Source organism: Callorhinus ursinus, unplaced genomic scaffold, assembly GCF_003265705.2.
Source record: "Callorhinus ursinus isolate GAN/ISIS: 27379988/994484 unplaced genomic scaffold, GSC_fseal_2.0 scaffold5, whole genome shotgun sequence".
NCBI lineage: Eukaryota > Metazoa > Chordata > Mammalia > Carnivora > Otariidae > Callorhinus > Callorhinus ursinus.
Genome location: NW_027397067.1, coordinates 58,741,428 through 58,764,017, shown reverse-complemented (window position 1 = coordinate 58,764,017; position 22,590 = coordinate 58,741,428). Strand labels below are relative to the sequence as shown.

Genomic DNA, 22,590 nt, shown 5'->3' with positions numbered 1-22,590 from the left:
TCTTAAAAAGACATAGGCGATCTCTTAAGAAAAAAGACCAGGAAAAAAAAGTAGGAGACAAATTTTTCCCCATTTCTCATTCCTTCTTTTCTTGCTCCACGAGCATCTGCTTCACTCTTCTGAATGATTTGACTTCCAATTCCCTTAGTGATAAATTGCAACTGGCAGCTCTAGAGTTAATAGCTTTTTTTGCTTAAGGGCATCAAACGGATTGAGAAAATTTTGTCCAAATATAACAATGGATGGGCTCACTAATTCACCTGATAGCAGGTGCCTGCCACAACCTCATCAAAAATGCCAAAGGGAGGTCATCCTTGTGGATGAACACAGATACTCATTCCAAACAGGCCTCCCAATAGAACTGAATTGCAAAGCAATATTCTTGGAGAACTTGAATGCCTGGGCAGACAAGACTATAGATGACCATGATCTTAAACTAGTGAAAGGATAATAGGCAATGCAATGTTTTAAAACACAATTACTTTTTTTTTTTTAAGATTTTATTTATTTATTTGACAGAGAGAGACACAGCAAGAGAGGGAACACACGCAGGGGGAGTGGGAGAGGGAGAAGCAGGCTCTCCATGGAGCAGGGAGCCCGATGTGGGGCTCGTCCCCAGGACCCTGGGATCATGACCTGAGCCGAAGGCAGATGCTTAACGACTGAGCCACCCAGGCGCCCCGTGACACAGCTACTTTTAATCACCAAATCTGTTTTGTTCTTTATTTCAGATAGCAAGGATTTGAAGACTGAGTATGGAGAGTTAAGATGACTTTGTCATCCAAATATATCTGAATTTTGAGTTTTAGGTAAGAAATAGGAACAATGTAGATAACAAGGGATTTGGGAATTTATGCAAATTTAACCAGGTAGCATTTGGAGAGCAAGGGATTCCTATATATAAATATTGACACTAACATGGAAACCAGCACAAATCTATGTCCTTTGAAAAAATAATCTGTCATGGGATATTTTCAAACTTATTGGTCTCAGAATCCAATTAGAACCTCAAAATTGCTGCTTAGCATATAACAGAAGTGTTTTATAGGTGCTATTAGAAGTGTTTTATAGGTGCTATTTCATCACATAGCATTTTGAAAAGACATATACAGAGTGGTAGAGCTTTAATACAATTAATTTTTACTGCTTTGAAGAGCTCTTTTTGTTTTGTTTTTGGTACTCTCTACTTATATTAACCATATTAAATATTAAAACAATAATTTTAAATATATTTCTCATATATGTCTCAAATTAACCTATGATATGGTAACATAAATAATATTTTTATAATACAACTATTTTGGAAAATAGAAACAAATAGTAAAGACACTGGAATTGTTTTGTATTTTTTTCAAATTTCTTTAGTGTTTAGGTTTTATAGGATATCTGGCTTGTCATAGGTGTGTCTACATTCAATATGTGACTCTATGTTGTGTTGGTTGAAGTTAATGAAGAAATATGTAGTTGAAAAAGACTTATATTGTTGGAAAAAGATTGACAGGGTACTTGAATGTCATTGAAAAAGTGAGAAATATATCAATAGCCTTTTCAGATTAAGTGTGAATATTTCTTATTTGATATCATACCAACAAGTTAGAGTCTCGTGTATCATATCTAGGGAGTATTATAATAAATCCTGTGGTCTTTCCTGCACTCTCACGGCATAATTTACTCTGGACTGATTTTGTTACATCATCACTGATCATTTGAAAAGCAAAAGTTCATTGTTATGCATATCTTCCAAATGTTGTCACATTTTACTATGGAATGTGGGAAATTACTTTTGTTGATATCACTACACATTTTACCAGAAAATAATTTAAGTATTAGCAAGTCTCAGAGTGGCAAACTCTAACTTTCACTTAAAAGATCAAATTCTATCCTTCGCCATAAATTCTGTCAGTTGTTTTCCTTAAAATGACAGGCTTACTTTGTTCTTTTGGGAGAAAAGTCTGCCAAATACCCCAGTCTGAATAACCATTGATTGCTGGTCATTCTTTCAAGTAAGAATGATTTACCATTACAAAAGAAGCAGCCAGTTCAGCTAGCAACTCAATTGCCCAGGTGCTTTTCCTCAAGATAACTCTTACATTTTAGTACATGACAGAAACATTTTATGTGTACTTTCCATTTCATTACAAAAAATTTTAAAAAGCACATAGGCAGGGATAGAGATTGAGTATAATTAATGTTTTACTGCTTCATCAGGACATTCCTAAGTAAAACGTGTTTTCATGTGAATGTGTAGAAGTAAAAAATAAAAGGACTACTGTAGTTTAGGAGCATAATTTCAATTCGTGCTTTTTCCTCACCAATTCATTTTCCACCATCAGTACAACCAGTGAAAAAAGGCAATAACGTCTTAGTATTGTGATGAAAACGGTTTGACCTTATGGATCCCTGAATATATCTCAGACACACAGGAATCCACTGACTACACTATGAAAACCACTGAAATATAATCTCGACAAGATGAGAATATTAAACACAGACAGAAGGAACCAAAGAAACATGTGAATGTCTTTTGCTCTTTATAGACAGAATAAAATAAAGAGATTCTATTTAGGTGAAAACTTATCTGAAGGCACAATAATAGAAAACATGACTTCACTAGGTGCCTTTCAAGACTAAGATTGTTGTTTCAATGTAAAGATAAAAGCTAATAGCTTTTTGAAAATGAAAATAAAACAGTTCAATGATGATATACTCTGTCTGTTCTTTATTCTGTCATCTTGCTTTTATGACACTTAGTAATTCCAAATGTTTCCATGCTTCTCTGACTTCTTCATTCTTTTGAATGTACTGAGCATTCCTTACCTGGAACTGATATTATGTACCATTCATTACTGTCAAAGATACATGGAAAACCTATCTGTGTGTCTTAGCTACGGCTCCCTTATCATCTCTTCAATACCATCATTCTCTCCAGTCCTGTCAAAACGCGTCAGCTGTTGATCCTTCTCAACTCTATTCCTTATATTGACCAAAATACTCAGTGACATTAACGTGTGTTCAGAGAGCTCACAATGCTTTTTTTCTGGTTACCATATATAATTATTTGACATTTTAAGTAGCTACTTATATGAGTCCTGGTTTTCCAGGGAAACATAACCAATATGCGGTTGCACACATACGTATACTCATACATTTACATGTATGCATACAGAGAGGAGAAGAAAAGAGAGATTTAAAAAATTGGTTCACATGATTATGGCGGTCGGCAAGTCTGAAATTTATAGGGCATATCAGGAGATCGGAAATGCTGCCAGTATTTGATACTGCATTGTGGCAGAATTTCTTCTCTGGAAAAAAAAAAAAATCAGCTTTTTGCTTTTAAGGCCTTCAGCTGATTGTTTGAGGCCAACCTGTGTTATTGAGGGTAATCTTAACTTAAAATTAACTGATTGCAGATGTTAATTAACCACATCCACAAAATTCTTTCACAGCCACACTTAGATTAGTGTTTAATTAAATAACCAATACTATTGCCTTTTCAAATTGACACATAAGACTAATCATTACATCCTGAGTGGGATCCACACTACCCAGGAACTTCTCCTTCACTTCTATTTCCTGATTGTTAGATATACAACCCAATTTCACTTTTTTTCCCCTTCAATTTCACTTTTTAATCAAGGACTAAAACTGGACTTTGTGATAATTGCACCTCAAGGGGAATAATAGGGAAAACTTTGGTTCATGGATTGTTCGGATTATTTTGAGAAAGAGGGTTTGAGCTGTCAAAATTCTATCTCCCATGAGGCTATGAAGACTACTCTAAAGATTAAATCATAAGTTGTAGTCCTCACAGTACCTTGCACAGACGATACAGTTATAATGATCCCACCTCCTCCCCCCAGGGTATTGGCATAATTTCGCTGAACAACTGTTTTATTTTGGTAAATAGAGTCCAGCTGGAGACATTCCTGGATAGGAAGCGTGAGGAGCCAAGCAAAATAGAACAGCAAAGAGCTTTATGTTATGTTACTAATAATCATTTACTCTCTATCCTTTTTCACTCTTGTAGGAGTTCTCTGCCTAGTTTCTTTTTATTCTTAATCCCTGAAAGCGTCCCATTTCCGGCTGACACACTTTTCTTCCTCTGGGAACAAAAAAAATACCTCTTAAAAATCTGTCTGGAAAACTCCCGCTTGCTTTCCTGGCTAGCCTTGGCTTTGTTTTGTGTTCAGCTCTCTCCACTGACACTCAAACCTCATGAAGATCACAACTGCTGTATTTGGAACCACAAAGAGTTTAGGGTTTTTTTATTATTATTATTAGAAAGTGAATGATTTATGATATGCAATTATTAAAACATTTTTTTTTTGGTTACCAAGTAACAGAGAAAAACCTTAACGACTCAGTGCAAATTTCACATTAATTTGGACAAACCACTCAGAAGTCATAAATCAGTACTTTGAACACACTATATTATAACGAAGTGTCTGAATAGCACTCCTAACAACACAAATGAAATTATTCCAATTGTATAAATTATTAAATCACGCATACTAAATTGATTGTACCTGTAAAGATATTGAATTTTAATATAATAATATTGCTAAATTATGTTCTAAAAGTAGTAATTGTGGTTCAAGGCCATAAGATACTATAATGTAAACCAATTGCAGTACAACCAGATAGTTTTTATAAAATAGAAAGTGGAACATGTTAGTAACACAAAATTTGCAATAACTTGGGGTTCTGTATTTTTAGGTTGAAAATAATGTCATGATTTTATCTCTTCCAAATGTACTAAGGGACAAGGTTTTCTTTTTTTTTCCTTCTATTTTCACCTTTTTTTGGGAATACAAGGCAAAGTTACAGCTTCAGATCATTAAGTAAACAAATGTGGGGATACCTTACTGACAACAATCATGACCTGAATTCTGTGAGTAAGTAGTTTTCCGGTTCATGGGGTAGGGGAGAACCACATTACTCAGCTACCAGAGGGTTCTGGCTTCAACTCTGGCTAGAAGGATTGCCAGTCCTGGTCAACCCATGATCTTCACCACAGCAAACTGGAATCTCCAATTTTTCAAACTAATTGTAGGAAGAAAGAGTAACTCCAGACTGACATATAAATTGATCTGGATGACTACTAAAGTGTCCTCCACTCCTAAGGTGTCAAAATCCTCAGAGTGACTGTTGGAGTCAGGAGCCTTTCATGTGCTCCCTGTAATTATATAGTGCGTAGAGGCTGGTAAGCATTAGTCCTGCTATACCACCTCGTGCTACCCCTCGAAGACCGCCTGGACATTGATACAACATGCCTGTCATGGTTCTAGCTGCTATCGTGTTAAAATCATCTTCTGCACCTCGTGTTTTCTCAGTGATGATACCAAATGCACTACAGAGCAAAGCCGGAGAACCTACAGTATTGGCCCAAAGTGTCCCTTGCCTAGTTACCATGTTCAAAATCTGTACGTTTCTTGGTTTGGACCAGGACATGTACTGGGTTTCCTTCAATCCTAGCCGTAGACCGTTCATTGCCCCAAATGCCGCCCCTGTCATACAACATCCTCCAATGGTAAAGAAGTCCAGGTCAAATCTGCCCCGAGTTTTATTAGCTCCATCGATAAGATAAACTCATCTGTATCCTGAACGAGAAATCATGTATCCACATTTAAATACGGAGACAGAGGGTTCGTACCAGTCCCCGGGGCGCCGGCCAAATCCGCGGGCGAGAAACCTGCCCGGCCCGCTCCAGAAAAGCTGGCCAATCCCCGGGTGGTTTTGTTCCCGCTTCCCGCCCCCCGCCCCCCCCCGCCCCCGCGGCCCCTGCCGCTCTCCATGGTGGGGCAGCAAACTGCCGGTCCACTCCTCACCGCCGCCTCAGGCTGGATTCGTCTGCTCCGCCGCTGCTCCCCAGAAACAGCAGGGAGACCCGCGTTACCACTGCCTCTTTAACACGGCGACCTTCTGGGAAGGAACAAGGTTTTCTCAACTCATGTAGATAACCATAAGGATTCTTTTACTTGGTATGACAGTGGTCTTAACTGAAGAAGAATTAAATTGTCAACACAGATGTATTTGGACTTTCACCAGTAGAATGCACAAAAATCAGCCACAGTACTTGATATGAATGCGGACACCACAGCTCCACACAAGACAGGCAGAATCAGAATCTCTGTTCAAACACCAGATTCATATTTTTTCCCAGGATGACACGTTGAGAAACAATGTGCCTAGATTTCACACCAATAATTATTTGCTGAGGTTTGTTAATATCGCTTAATCTATGCCATCAAACAGTAGTTATTGCTAGCTTGCTTATAAACTAAATGTCATAGTTTTCATCACATTGTCTAAAATATTTTAGGGGTGCCTGGGTATCTCTGTCCGTTTAGCGTCTGCCTTCAGCTCAGGTCATGATACCAGGGTCCTGGGATCCAGCCCTATGTGGGGCTTCCTGCTCAGCAGGGAGTCTGCTTCTCTCTTCGTCTCTGCCCCTTCCCCTTGCTTGTGAGCTCTCTCTCTCTCTCAAGTAAATAAATAAAATCTTTAAAAATAAAATATTTTATGTCTCATTCAATTCCATTCCATATTAAAACTACCTGAATATTCATCAAACCAATTTACATATACAAATTATTTTGTATTTTAAATAAATATAAACCAATAAGTATTAAAATAAATAAATATAAATTATATATGATCATTTAAAGCAATATTAGGGAAAATAAAACTAAGTGGACAGGTTGGGCATATTTACCCTTATTTTCACTGCTTCTTGCCTAAGTTTCATGTATTTTCCATTGTTGTTTATAACCTCATTATCCTGCATGAAAATCAGAAAGGATATCTACTGCTTTGGAATCTAGGAGTTCATATTGAAAAATTGCAAAAACTTCTTTATGATTTCTTTTCCCATTTTCAAGTTTGAAGGATCATTAATTACATGCTTGGAATTATCAAATTAAGGAACAAATTTAGTTGTTTTAAAACAAAAATTACTTTTTGTCTATATTTGCTAACAATCTTTAAGTTACATTTTTTCAAAAAATATGCTAAATGTTTTGGATAAAGCCTCTTAATTGTTAACTATAGTTAAGAGCTGCAAAGGAATGAATACTCTGTGGACTTCAATTTCAGTAAGTAAAACAGTAAGGAACTTTTAGAGAGAGCTTCTAAATTCAGTTCATTTTACTGTCTTAGAAGCAGATACTGAGACAAGGATTTGTATATATATATATATGATTTATTAAAGAAGTATTCTCAGGAGCAAATCTAGAAATGAACAAAAGGAGGCAGGAAAAGGAAGGGGTAAAATCCAAGTAAGAACAAGATTTTGGGCAAAGTCCTAGCCACAGACTAATCCCTCAGGAGAGCTCCAGAGTAAAAATTTTGCTTCCACAGTTGTCCCAACTCATGGTGTGGAAGCCTGGCTTTCATTTTTCTGTACCAGTCAGTCATTAGCTAATGGCCTGGCATCTTTCTTTTACCAAAATGCATTCAAGATTCATTCATGTCCTTGCATGAGTAAATAATTATTCCTTTTTATTGCTGAGTATTATTCCAAGGTATGGATGTATCACTGTTTGTTTTTCCATTACCTTCTTTAAGTATTTCTTGGTTGTTTCTGGTTTTTGACAATTATAATTAAAGCAGTTAGGACCATTTGCACATAGGCTTTTTTTGTGAACATAAAATTTCAGTTCATTTGAGTAAATACAAGGAATGTGATGGCTGGGTCACACAATCACTGCATGTTTAGTTTTAGAGTAACTTACTGTTTCCAAAATGGCTTTACCATTTTGCATTTCTGCCATTGATGAATGAGAATTTTTATTGCTCTATATCTTCATCAGTAGGACATATTGTCACTTTTCAAATTTTTTTAATGATTTTATCTTTATGGTCTTAATTAGGATTTACCTACTGACATTTACCTAATATTGAGTATCTTTTCATATGTTTTTTTACTATCTCTGTATTTTTGGTAAAAGATCTTTTAGATTTTGGTACTTTCCTTTTAAAATATATTATTTGTGTTCTTGCTGTTGAGTTTTAAGTGTTATTTTTTATATTTATTCTGGATAAAAAACTCTTTTATAGAATATATGAGGTGTAAATATTTTCTCCCAGTCTGTGCATAATCTTTTCATTTTCTTTTTTTTTGTTTTTTAAAGATTTTATTTATTTATTTGAGAGAGCGAGAATGAGAGAGAGAGAGAGAGCATACGAGAGAGGGGAGGGTCAGAGGGAGAAGCAGACTCCCTGCTGAGCAGGGAGCCCGATGCGGGACTCGATCCCGGGACTCCAGGATCATGACCTGAGCCGAAGGCAGTCGCTTAACCAACTGAGCCACCCAGGCGCCCCTAATCTTTTCATTTTCTTAACAGTAGTTTTAAACACCAAAAGTCTTACATTTTTATAATGTAATGTTTTATCATTTTTTTTGTCTTTTATGGATCACATGTTTGATGTTATATCTAAAACTCACTGCCAAATCTAACTTCATAGAGATTTTTCTTCCATGTTTTATTCTAAAAATTAAGGAGTTCTACATTTTATATTTAGGTTTATGATCCTTTATGAGTTAATTTTTTGTATAAGGTATATGTTGAAGTTCTATCCTCTCAAGTGATTGTCCAATTTTTCTACCACCCTTTATGGTAAAGATAATTTTTTCTACATTGAATTGCCTTTACACCTCTGTCAAAATCAGCTGGCTATATTTGTATCAGTCAATTGTGGACTTCAAAGTAACACAAAGAGTATTAAAATTATTTATAATTAGGAGTAAATATAAAACCTAGCTTTTCTTTTCTCTCCCACTATTTTTCAGCAAATTCATGTTGCTCATTAAATACATTGGCTTTGTTCATCCAGGTAACTGAGTTCTGTGGGACACCATTTCTAAGAATAATCAGTGCTGTACACACATACATGAATTCCATGGTCAAGTAAAATCTTAAAACATCATGTTAAGCAAGCAGAAATAGTTCTCATTAAAGGGAAGTCTCATTAAATATGCAACTTGCAAGATTTCAACAATTTAAAGTAGATAAACAAGAAAGTAAAACAACAACCATAAAAACAAATATAAGAAAAAAGAAGGCATAAATATTGTAGGTGATTCTGCCTACTGATCCTCTCCATTTATCCAAAATAAAAGGAATTTGCTTTTGGCTGAACTGGTTTAAATTGCTACTCATTTTTCATGGGAGCATCTGGCCATGTTGCATATGAAACTAATGTTTAAAGATACACATTTTCAACACAATTTGGCTTCTAAATTCAAGCCAAACATTTCATGTGATCCTCTACCAAGAAAACAATGAAATAGATTTAGACTATATATTTTCCTCCAACATGAGCTATAAATTTAGCCATGTATGTTGTATCCTCTAGAAGATTTAGGGGACTTTTAAGGATCATTTTGAGTATTCTTATTTTTGCTTTTTAAAACTTAACTCCTAAAGAAGATGCTAATTGACATATCAGAAAATATATAAGAGAGGGAGTGAAAGCAATAATTCCAAATTTATTTGATGATGGAACACTATATTTTCAAAATATTTGTCATTAATTTTTCTCAGAATTGGTTCTATGTAGAACACAGGTTTTGAAATGCGCTATTAAACTATAAGCTTCTTACAGATGGGGTGTAGTCTTTTCCATTATTTTATCTCTAGTACCTGGTAGAGTCCTTTTAACATATCTCATTATGTATTTCTTTACATAATGAATAAATAAATGCATTCATAGCCAGATAATTTTCAGCTCCAACTATAACAAAAAACAAATGATATGTCAATATGGAAGGATATTTAGAAATTCTTTATTTCAGATTAAGGTTATTATTCCTTCTTGTATTATTTCAGTTTTAGATTTAATTGACTTTAGTCTATCATTTGAATTTATTTGGTTATACGAAAATAACTTATTCCTTTTTCTTTGATTAAAGAAAATTTATTTCTGTCTTTGTCTTCAGCTTTAATATTGACATTTAATACTCCCTAATTTTGTTCACTCTGGGGTGTGACTTTTTTTTGCACATGACTACTGTCTTTTTTTCACTTATTCATTCCAATAGACATATTTATATTTCCCCTCAGAATAGTGTTTTAATTAAGTCTGATTTTCAAGTTACAAATAGTTGGAACGAATTTCTAAATTGTATTGGTTGCCAACACCAGAATTTCTGTTCTTCTTCTGTTTCTTTCCATTGAATACCCATGAAAATATAAAAATATTGATTTTATCTGCCCATTATGATATAGTCTCTGGCCACTTTACCATCTTGTATATACCATGTATTACTTAGGGGCAGTAATATTTTGAATATGAGCCTTGTTTTCTAAAATAATAACAGTGTCTATACATCTACATCCCTTCTACATTTTCAATGGGTATTGAAAAAATAGTCAGCTGTGATATTTAACAGATTCTAGACACGAAAATTTGTTATCTAAGAAGTGAATATATATAGGTAACAGTAACTTAGCTTTGTCTCTCAAAGTTGGCAAATGAGAATCAACATTTCCTAGTTCACTACTCTTAGATTTATCGGTCATTCTTTCAATTGTTTCTTTTAAGCAATTATTTGAATGAAACAGACTCTCTCCTATGAACAATTATATAGTCAGGAGAAAGACTTCAGTTAACAGTGCCCATATGATTTTTTAATTTTTTTGATGTAGTGTTCCATGATTCATTGATTGTGTATAACACCAAGTGCTCCATTCAATATGTGCCCTCTTTAATACCCATCACCAGGCTAACCCATCTTCCCACCCCCTCGAGAACCCTCAGTTTGTTTCTCAGAGTCCACAGTTTCTCATGGTTCATCTCCCCCTCCCATTTCCCCCCCTTCATTTTTCCCTTCCTACTATCTTCTTCTTTTTTTTTTTTTAACAAATAATGTATTATTTGTTTCAGAGGTACAAGTCTATGATTCATCAGTCTTACACAATTCACAGTCTTACACAATTGACATATGATTTTTTTTTTAAAAGGCTTAAAACGTATTTTAATAAGTTGATGCTGTATTACTGCTCCATTTCTCAGAAAAACTCCAAAGGTATCAGGGACAAATCAAACATGGTACACCAATAAAAAAAATGCACAGCATAACTACCTACGATAGGCAAGGCTAAGAGCTACTGTCCGACCTTCAGCACACAGCAACCCTGTTCCCAAGATTGTACTAGGCCTATCAAGAAAAGCTGTGAACAGCAACATCATAGACACAAAAGGGCCGTTCCTGGGTTGTCCTAACCCAAGAAAAAAGATGGGAGGCAACTCAACACAAGATTTTTTTTTAAAGATACACTAAAATGAAAATCTCTAAGAGAAAATGTCTTCCTTAGGACATGAAGGGGTAATATATGGGATATAACAGAACCGTATGTATGTTGTCTGTGACCTCTGTGGACATTTGCCTGAATTCAAACCTGCGAGTGAATGGAACAATGGGGCTAAGGTCATTGGGGGATGCTTGTTTTTGTGGTGTATGTGGCAGTGTCTCTGGGGTTTGGAGGGTATAATGAGAAACCAAATAGAACAGGATGGACAAAGAATGGAATGATGAAGATTAATGGGGGCTCTAACTGGATCCATTTTGCCATGGTCCCCCCCCCCATAGGCCCTCAACAATCACATGAGACTTCAGGAAGGCACCATACAAAATCAATTAGTTAAACGATATACCACACAGAACTGATTTGTTAAATATCGCCCCTCCCTTGCCCTCAGCCTCCAGCAAACTCCCTCAGAGTAGTACAGGCAAGGAAGACCTAACTATTGGGAGGAATCCCTAACACTTTTCCAGGGCAGAATTCTGGCTAGTCCAAAAAGGGTCCTTCTTTTAAGGGTTTTTGGGAAACTAGACATTGAAATTTTTATTAGTATTGGCGAGGTTTGTTTGGAGCAAATTCAGCTCCAGGAGCTGCACGGTTGAATGCAGGAGGGGTTCCACCAATTGCCCCAATTCCTTCCATTGTAGCAGCTTGGCCAAAGCGTTCAGTTGTTGGTGGGGTCAATCCCAAGGTTCCATCTGGCATCATAGTGGCAGGTCCTGGAGGAGCTGGGGTACCTGCTGGCACTGGAGCAGGGGGCATGGCGCCTCTGTTGTTGATGCCCATAGCACCTCCCATAGCCATCTGGCCCATCCGTATCTCCTGTTCTCTCACATCAGAGAATGTTCCCTTGAATCCTTCCTGCTGTCGCCGCATCATTTCTTCCTGTTGCCGCCGCATCTCTTCCTCACGGCGCCTGCGTTCCTCCTCCTGCCTGAGCTCCAGTTGCTTTCGTTTTTGCACTTCTTGGCTGTGCAGCTCTTCCATCCTCCGAAGTTCTTCTTGACGCCTCATCAAATCCTGTCTCATTAGCATGACCTGGTGCTCATGGCGAGCGGCCTCCATCTCCATCTCCAGCTTCTCACGAGCTTCCTTGATGTTGCGGTCCACTTGGTCCTGCTGCTGCTTCTCCATCTCAATGAGTGCCTTCCAGCGCATGGCATACTCATACTCAAAGGAGCCAGGCTGTGCAAATCTGGGTGGCTGCTCTCGCTCCCTGTGAAATTGCTGGTTCTTTATAACCAGCTTCTCTGGAAGTCCCTCTTCATCATCCAACTGGTCCATGGGCTCCACAGTCACAGGCCGAGGAAATGTGGTTAGCAGGAAGGAGCCTTCACTGCACCTGTCCAGAGCTTTCCGAGCAGAAGGCTTCCCTGAGAATTCAACAATGCCTTTTCCTGAGGGCCTTCCTCGATCATCCACGATGACTACAGCCCTTTCCACCTGGCCAAACACCGAAAAGGCTTCCTCCAGCAGTTCATTGGAAACATACTGAGGAAGGTTTCGGACTGTAAGGGATGCACTATGGCAGGCAAAGCGCACACGCAGCTGCTTTCCACGGAGTGGCATGTTGTCCAGTCCTACTTTGGCAATCTCCGCTAGGGTTCGTGTTTCCAAGCGGATAAAGCCAAAGCCCTTATCCTTATGAATGAAGACTTCGCCTGCCTTCCCATATTTCTCAAATAGTTTCCTCATCTCCTCCTCAGTGATGTCAGGAGGAAGATTGCCCACAAAGAGCCGGCTACGTTGGGTGAAGGTCTTCTCTCCTGGTTTCCTAAAATTCTTCAGGTCAATAGTCAAGCCTTCATTTTGTCTGCTGGCTTGTTGCCCATTTGCAGGTATTGGTGGCGGTGGTGGCTGCTGCTGTTGCTGCTGATGGTGCTGCTGGTGGTGATGCTGATGATGCTTCCTTGGAGTATGGTTTTGCTTCTCCAAGTTAAAGGTTTTATTGCTCTGCATTTTTGCACCCCTCTACCGACTGTTCTCTCCTCAGAGTAACGGCGACGCTACACGGCCTCTACCGTCCCGAGAAAAGAGCCTCACATATGATATTTTATTGACAAATATTTTTACTTAAAAGTATGCAACTGTGGTTTTCAGTTTGTGTATCTCCCTGAATTAAAAATTGGGATTATTGACTAGTCCAAGGCTAATTATAGGAGGAAGGAAATTATGCGCCTTAGGGAAGTAATAATATGTATATTTTTTATTTGCTCTGTCATTTCTTTTAACAAAACTGCTCTTCTGTTCTGAGATCTAATGTCTTCCATCCATGCTGCTTCTACTAATTAAACATCTCTCTTGTTCCCTGTCTAATATCCAAAATCACATAGCTATCAACCCTGTCTCGTAGGTGACAATTTTCCCTCACTTGTGACTAATATAAAGCCTCCTATCTGTTCTCAGAGCTACAGGTCTTTCTCGTGAGGACAGAGTAACTTACCGTTATTCAATTATCCTCCTGCATTTTCCCTATGTTACCTACTCTTGCTGGGACTTTTTGTATTGGGCAGCAGATAGTAGGGTAACATATGATAGTTAAAGCTTTCAGTCAGCAATAGGACTGATTGGATTTAAATCCAGGATCTATCAGTTAAACATTGGATGATTTGGGGAGTTACTTTTTTTAGCCTTAGTTTCCTCATCTGTACACCACCATCTCTTTAGAGTGGTAACCAAAATGGTATCTTCCCAATGGAGTTGTGAAGATTAAATTTTTAGCACGTATAAAGTTTATTATTGTAATGGATAGGTGCTGCTGGGCGAGGTGGGCTTCACTCAGACTTGTTTCTTGGCTTAGTATCCCAGGTATTCATATCTTAAGAGAATGATGAGAAAGGAAGAGAGGCAATCATAAAATTTTTGCATGGGGTTAAAATGGTGGTTTCCCCGACATGTCCTTAGTTATTAGAGAACAAGATATGCAGCCTTAGAACCACTTTGAAAGAACATCTGAAGAACAAATGGCGAGAGTAACTGATCGCTTTGCCGGAGGACATTCTATCATAAGGGCTCCTCAAGATCAGAGTAGGATTAGCAGTGGTATTCAACAGGATATGGTGACACCTGCTAGAAAGCAAAGATAATTGGCTATAGTTCTTGGTAGAAAATCATGAGAGTTGACAGGGAAAGGCAGAAGACAGAAGCAGCTTACAGAAATATGGTGGCAGTAACCTCAAGACAGTGCACTTCTCAGTGTGTGATGAGAGTGTATAAATGGTACAACAACAGGGGACCCAGAAGTGGGAGGAAAAAAAGCCCAAAGTAATACATCATCAGACTTTTTTATGAAGTCATATGAGAATTCTTTAGAAGTGTCTTCAAAATGAGAACTTTGCAGGAGTTTGAGGTTCAGCAATTGTAAAGTAGAGATAAAATTCCAAAAGAGATATAGGCTATATACATATGACATAATAGAGCTTCAGAAAATATCATATTGCTTTAAAAAAGGTAGAAACACAGACCAGGTGTCTTGAGTCATTGGGGCCTTTTCCAATGGTTTGTATGTTTAAGATAATCTGAGTTCTAGCAATGATGTTAAAATTCATAGTAAAATGACTTTCTCAGGTTGCTCATTAATTTGTTAAAAAGTTTCAATTTATAAAGTAAATTTAATGAGCATCAACAGAGGGATATTACCATTACAATAGGAAGCTTGCCACCTGCCTCTTCAAACCCTATCCCAAATTGTAAAAATGATAAAGAAGAGAAGTACAAATATTCAAAGTCAAAGCTAAGGATGTTATTATATCATGATGCTGGGATGTGTTAAGGAACAACCTGGCAGGGTTAAGAGTTAGTTGAGAGTTCGTTTTCAACCATGAAAGAGAAGCTGAAGATTTTCGCATCCATTTGCCAAAGTCTTGGGATTTCTTCAAGACGTTTATTTTTTGAAGTCAGTTCTTTGGACTCCTCTTAAATCAATTTTTCTTTAAGCAGATTGGCTTCAAACTTGAGAGGCCAAACAAGAGGTGGAGGGGAGCCAGCAGGAAAAGAATGCCAGAGACCTAGGCTCATAGTTGATGAAAAAAGAGCTGTTGCAGTTCACACATATACTATTTCAGGTGATCAGAAAGGGCTAATTGAGGAACTCTAATGCAGCTGTTGGTCTTGTCTGATTTGCATGTAACTTTCTTGAGTGTCTGGAATGGGAAATCTATGGCAATAATGGATTCAGAGTTTTTGATCTTGGTTATGCTTGTCATAGCTAGTAAATAACTAATAGGTGACAGTATGCCAAGCACTTTAATGTACATCCAAAGGTTGACTCTGACCTGCCCTCATACCAACCAACATGAAGCAGCCTGGATTAGTTTCTTTCTGCTTCAGTTGCAATACATATCTGAACATTTTTAAGACTAGCTCAGAAGATGTTCTGCAATACAATGAAATGAGAATTTAAAGTGTTAATTTAGTCATTCTATGCAACAAAATACAAATAACATACTCTGGTCTATCAGTTGTCATCTGTTAATAGGGACTATTTATTGTTTTAACCCTTTCTGTCTGATTTTGAATGTTTTCTACCTCTTAGTATTTTGTCATAAAACTTTTCTTCATGCTAAATTGAAATATATGGTTTATAACTGGCTCCTTCGAAGAGGAAGAATGACATATACTTAATATTACAAAATTATTTCCAAACTGGATATATTCACAAGGGTGCATTAGGCTTTCTGTGTAACTCTGTCTTCAAGTTCCTGTGACTGAAAATCTCTCAGATTTCATTGCTTTGCCATTTTGTGCCCATTGTGGTAGGTTAGTCTCTCATTTTGGAAGAAGTAACAAGAAGGCCATAACAACTTACAGGCTGCTTTATGTTTTTCTTCCAACAGATAATTACTACTGATCATATTAACTGAAATGTACTTCTCAGACTTCGTAAATTTTCTCTACGCCAGTTTGTCTTCCCATATTTCCTGTATCAATTATTAGTTTAACACCTCCTCCAAATCCCTGAGTTAAAATCCTTCTCATCTCTTTTGCTTCAAACTCTACTTTCAAGAAATCACAATACCTCATCAATTTCCATCCTCTTGATTTCAGGATTTCAGTAGTTTTTAACTCGGGTACTGTAGGAAAAGTAATTTTTTAAACCGTTATCCACAATTCTAGACTTTTTGCCCTCTTGCCCATTCATCACTTTGTTACCATATGCTCTTGCTAAAGTTAGACCTGAGCGTATTATCTCCTACCCAACACTTTCTCAACACTCCATCCACAATCAAAAAACACAAAAGCCTGAATAATGCTATTGTATCACCTGTGGGGCAAATCCAAGCTTCTTGAAAAGGCATTTAAAGCTCTCAACAGATTCTGATCATCTTTTCCATCCTGTGCATCACACTTAACTGATAGAGTTAAACTTCACCTGTTCACTTGAGCATATTTTGCCAGGTATTCTCTGGCATTTTTTTTCTCTTTTTTTGTGAGAAAATATATACTTTAATATCCATTAAGTAGCCTTGAAAAACAAGAAAATTTTAACAGAAAGAAACAAGTGTTGGATTAGAACAGAGTTTTAATGTGACATATTTCTGAAGTGGTTTGCCAAAGGGCGTGATTTTATGAATAAAAACAACACAAAAACAGGAGTTTGTTGTATAGAACATAGTCTACTTTAAAATTAAATGTGGAGGTATACAAAGAAATTTCATGAAAGGATAATGAGTATATGCATCTCTTCCTGATTTCAATAAATTGCAACTATCCACAAAGTACATTTTAGTTCCACTTAGAGAGATTGAACATTTTGCAATCAAAGCTATTCCTTGGATTTCAATAAACATTCTGGTTGTCCTTGGCGTCTTTCGCTTTGTGAATGAAGAACTTTGTTCTCGCTGGTCTGGGAATACTTTTTACTGGTGATGTTTTCCTTTGGCTGGGAAACAGATTAAGGGCCTCTCTTCCTGGCAGATCCTGCTTTCTATTGGATGTAACTATTAAACTTTCTTAAAAGAATACTTTTATTTATCTGGCTGCTCAAATTCATCTTGTAGATGTCTATAAATCTGAAAATTAGAGGAAATAAAAAATAGAGTTTTTTAATGTACACCTGCAATTGGGTTACCTTAAATATACCCTGGAGAGAATAAGAAAAAAAAATAATGACAACATTTTAATGGTGAGACCGCACACAGGAGTAGTTTATAACTACAAAAGATCTATTTTATCAAAGAAATATGTATGTAAACTTATTTTTAGTCATCAGCTTTTCTGGTTTTTCACTCTGAAATGCTTTCATCCTCAGAAGAAACAAAGTCATGTGGTTTACCATAACTGCTGATTTTCCTTGAATGTATGGACTATCAACTAGAGCTGTTTGAAAAAATTATGAGAAAAAGTGAAGCGTAGTTTTTTTTCTAACCGTGAAGTGTTTTAAATTTGCCTGTTGAGAAGATCAGTTTTTCTGCCCCTGGAAAATAAGTTTTTAGACACTATAAACTTTTTTATTGTGGTGGATATTTCCTGTTGTCCTGCTGGCAGCCAGGGCTTTGGAGACTGCCATACTATGTAATGCTGATGAGCTGCAAAAGTTTGCCAAAGAAAAATGCAGTAGACCAAAATGGAACGTCTTTGCACAAGAATTTTCTAAGGTTTTCTTAGACTCTATAACTGAAAAGACAGGTAACCTCTTGTGTAAACTAAGAAAAGGAAAATGCATCCCATGCCTACAAAACTTTGAAAGCAGGGTGATAAAAATCTTTTAAAACATACGTCAAGTGCTATACGAAAAAGTTTGGAAGCTGTCTTTTCTGGCTTTATTTCCCATCTGTGCTTCGGTTTTGAAGCATCAGTGTTTATTTTGTCTCTAACCCAAAAGCGATTTATCAAATATGCATACAATCAATCACGGTTAATTGGAAGCAAATTCAAAAGCACAATTTCAGGGTATTCCATTTTCCACAGGAATGATAAAGGTATATCTCAAGTTTTTCGTCAAAAGACTTTTTGGGAAAGGCCAAGAAAAAGCTGTGTCTCTTTTTTTTTCTCCATAAACGACATAATGAAAAATTATTGGTAACACAGTAGTTCCTTTTGGTCTTTAAAACAACATAAGTCATGGACAGATTATCAGACTGAGAGTTGTGGCTTCTGTATTTTTATTTATGCGGCAAAATTTGTGTTTATTTTTAAACTGCTCTTTCTTTTCTTTTTTCCATTTGATATTCTTGATCAGAAGATGTTGAGGGGCGCCTGGGTGGCTCAATTGGTTAAGCGTCTCACTCTTGGTTTCAGCTCAGGTCATGATCTCATGGGTCTTGGGATCTAGCCCCCGAGGGGCCCCCTGGCCCCGTCAGCCCCCATGTCAGTCAGGCTCCATGCTCAGTGGGGAGTCAGCTTGAAGAGTCTCTCTCTCTCTGCCCCTCCCCCCCGTGCATACTCCTTCTCTCCCTCTCTCTCTCTCTCAAATAAATAAATAAATCTTAAGAAAAGATGGTTTGTTGATATCATTGTCTAGTAACATAAAATGGATATATATGAATTAGGCACATCCAATATTGTAATGCTTTCTGTGATCATATAATAATCAAATCAAGTTTCTTTCCTTCATAATATCGGATTTCTGCTAAAAATTACTTATTATCAGAAGTCTTTTTCTGAGGGGGGACATCAATCACCCCCTCCCTTAAGTTAAAAAAAAATTAGCAGTAATTTTGAACTTCTAAAAGAAAAAAAAAGACTTCATCCCTATTTAAACCAAACTATATCTCACTTCCTGAATTTGTGCACTTTCGTAGGAAATTGTTAGGGCAGGAACTCTGTCTTTTCTAATAGCTTGATTAAGCCAAGTAGCTGTCATCACCTCACAAATAAATAAATGATAATAATGGTGGAAAAATGAAATATTAAAAAACCAAACATTTTCACTAATTCACTCGTCATTTTCCTAATATGTGGTATAATTTTAGTCAGGCTATTTATGACTAAAATAGCAAAGTCTTCATATGGGAGAAATCGCTTTTCTGTTTAGCATGTCCCTGCCCCCATTTATCATTCCTTCCATCTAGTGCCAAAAATGGCTTTCATAATTCTGGCTATAAACGGCTGACTGAGAATATCAAACCCTGCTCCACCCGATACATCACTAAAGAAAGAATATATTTTGCAGTGTCTTATTACATTTTTAGTTTATGGGGGAATTAAGGCAGTTATAAACATTAGTTGAAAATGTTGGCAAGAAAAGTGGGGGGTGAAGAAAGGAAAAAAAGATGGAAGCATAAGGAGGTAGATGTACTCCCAGCGAGGTTTCGGCATAACGTATGGGAAAGCTAGTAAGTTCTTCTAGTATAAGAAATTGATATTTATTTGAGGGCCTGAATTATTCACTTTAGCTACCTTTGTTGCATATAAAGCCAAGTTAATTAACTCCATCTTTTGCTGAGCATTTGCAGCTTCTAGATGAATTGTCTGTTAGTGTGTGTGTTTCAAATAGATACTATCTTGATTCAGGTGGAATTCTCTCCTTCAAAATTTTAGGGGAATTCATTAGAGAGCTCCAATTCAATTGCAATTATAATAGCCTTTGTGCTATTTGAGAGTGCTGCTGATCTGATAGAGTTACATGGTGTTAGGGATCTGATCAATGAGGTGTGAGGAAATTCCTGTGCTACTGTACTCACAAATAGCTACTCCCTAACCAACCTCCAAACCAAGATGGCACTGAATGCATCCAAGTTGTTGTAAGTCACACACTCAGTCTCCACAGCCATGTTTATGTCTTATATTTAAGAAAATCTCCCCCTGGGATGCCTGGTTGTCTCAGTCAGTTAAGTGTCTGCTTTTGGCTCAGGTCATGATCCCAGGATCCTGGAATCAAATCCCGCATCCGGATCCCAGCGGGAAGCCTGTTTCTCCCTCTGCCTGCAGCTCCCCCTGCTTGTACTCTCTCTCTCTCCCCCAAATAAATAAATAAAATCTTAAAAAAGAAAAGAAAAGAAAAGAAAATCTCCCTCTGCTGCCTTCATTTTATCCCTTCTCTAAAGAAGGAAGAAGAATTGTTATGTGGGGCTGCATTTTCTGCTCTATTATTAATGTCTTTTTCTGATGCACAGACATGGGATCCCAGTGCCTATGTTTGTGCTAGGTGAGCCTGCTACTTTTCAACACCTACTTGACTTAAAAGTGGTTATCTCTTAGAAAATCAGAGTATGAGGCTGACAACTTTCAAACTTTAAACAATCAGAGCATCTGTCACTCTAATAGCAAAGCCAAGAGATATAAACCTGTGCAGGCTGTCACATTTCCAATCACACAGAAAAAGTTGGTCTGAGAAAATCAGGCAGAAAGAAGTGATGAAGGATGGAGAGAGCAGAGTATTAGAAGTTCCAGTTAGCCATGACACCCAACTAAGCAGTAAAGCAGTTATGGGACATTCCCTAGTCCTACCAGTACACTTTCCCTCATACCCCAACTACTTTACATTGGGTCTCACTTGTTTGAAATACAGTCTTGACTATTTCAACTTCCTTGACTTTATGTGACAAAGATATATCTCCCAGTTACCTGAAAATGTTAGTGCTTTTTCTCAAATTGTATTCTTTTTTCCCCTTAAATAAAGACCTCCTTCAAAACAAGAATCTACTTTGCTAGAATTTAACTATCTAGATAGTTCATATTCTCTGTATGTGGATAAATATACAGAATCAATATTTTGTTTATGCACCATCAATAGTCCACCTCATGGCAATTCACCCTATCTCTTGGTCAGCAGAAATGCCTTCGTATGTAAAAATGAGGCCTCCCTGCTGGCTCTCTACTACCGCATAAATGCTTCAATGAGAGTGCTTAATATCATGTTTATATTAAAAATACTGAGAAATAGTGAAGGAAATAACAGACTCTTAAGTCTGAAGGCTGGCTTTGTATGTCAGCTGTGTACCCACATGATGCTTTGAGAAAGTCACTTAGCCCCTCTGGGGATGAACTTCCTCCTTTGTATGGAAGGGACAGAAATATGATTCATATGGATATATGGAGATATATAATACTCCATTTGTGTAAGAACTGTCTATAAAGACAGGCCCACTTCTTCTGAGGAGCTGTCATGATCACACTATATCAGGTTCAAGTACAAATGTTTGAGGCTAAGCCATCTTGCATGGAGCCTTCAGAGAGGATATGGACACTGCTGGTAGAGGGGGGAAGAGGGATGCTTTGATGTTGGAAATGGAGAGGATGGGAGCTGAAGAAGACAAATATTATGGACAATAATACCTGGGACAGCCTGGAATGGAAGAAATGTGGACAAGTAAAATGTTGATAGGCAATTTTGGTAACAAAGAATAAAGATAATATTCTTCCTGAGAAATGCCACTACATAATGAGTATGATTGATTTTATCATGTCCCAAAAGGATGCAATAGAAATGGCACCAAGCTGTGTCATCCCCTACCCTACCATTTCTAAGGGGAGAAAAAAAATCCAAGTCAGGACATTTTTCTCTGGCATAAATGAGTTTTAATTAGATGTTGTTATTGATGGCTCAGCCCTGCAGGTCTGTACTTTCTTTATGGGTAGAAACAGGCTCATAGTTTGGGTCTCAAGATATCAATTGACTTAATTTTTCATCAGAATCAGGGACTTATCCCTCACTGGCTGGCTCACCATCAGTCGATATATAACTTCTATTAGCTCGACTACTTTAAAGTGTCAGGAAATAAAAAAAAATGAGGTCATATTTCAAATCTTAATACATTATTATTTCCTTTGATCCATTTTAATGGGAGAATTATAACAATTTGTTTCAAGAGAAGCATCAGTGCTTTACCTATTTTATATCAGCTCCATATTTCCATAATCTCAAACAAAACTTCAAGAAGTATTCTATGCACAAAATATGAGTTCCATGAATTTTTAACTTTTTTTTTTGGTTATTACAATGTTCTGAATTATAGAAATCTTCAGCTTTTGTTAGAGATAAAAATGTGGACCACTCATCCTTACTTGCTGGTTGTACTAGTAATTCTTAGATAAAGATAACATAATAAAACTAGTTCTTACCTAGACATGACAAGGGTAAATCCCTGGACTCGTTAACATTATAGACTACAAAAATATTTGAATCGATGTTTAACTTCTATTTCATTGTCGATACATTGTGATTAAGAGAATGGATCATGGATCCGGTCTACCTTGGCACAAAATCTGGATTTTGTTCAAGTCACTTAATTTCTATGGGCCTTCGATTTCTCGTCTGTAAAAGGAACTTATTTAATAGTATCTACTATTATGATTGTTTGGAGCATTACTGACATTATACTCATGGAGCAGTAGAACAGTG

The 22,590-nt window shown here is 37.0% G+C and overlaps 2 pseudogenes; both read right to left on the bottom strand.

The window, feature by feature from the left end:
• Nucleotides 1-5,136: 5,136 nt before the first annotated feature.
• On the bottom strand, nucleotides 5,137-5,795 carry LOC112822984 (mitochondrial import inner membrane translocase subunit Tim23 pseudogene; annotated as a pseudogene).
• Nucleotides 5,796-10,949: 5,154 nt separating this feature from the next.
• LOC112823327 (non-POU domain-containing octamer-binding protein pseudogene) lies at nucleotides 10,950-13,338 on the bottom strand (annotated as a pseudogene).
• Between the last annotated feature and the right edge of the window lie 9,252 nt (nucleotides 13,339-22,590).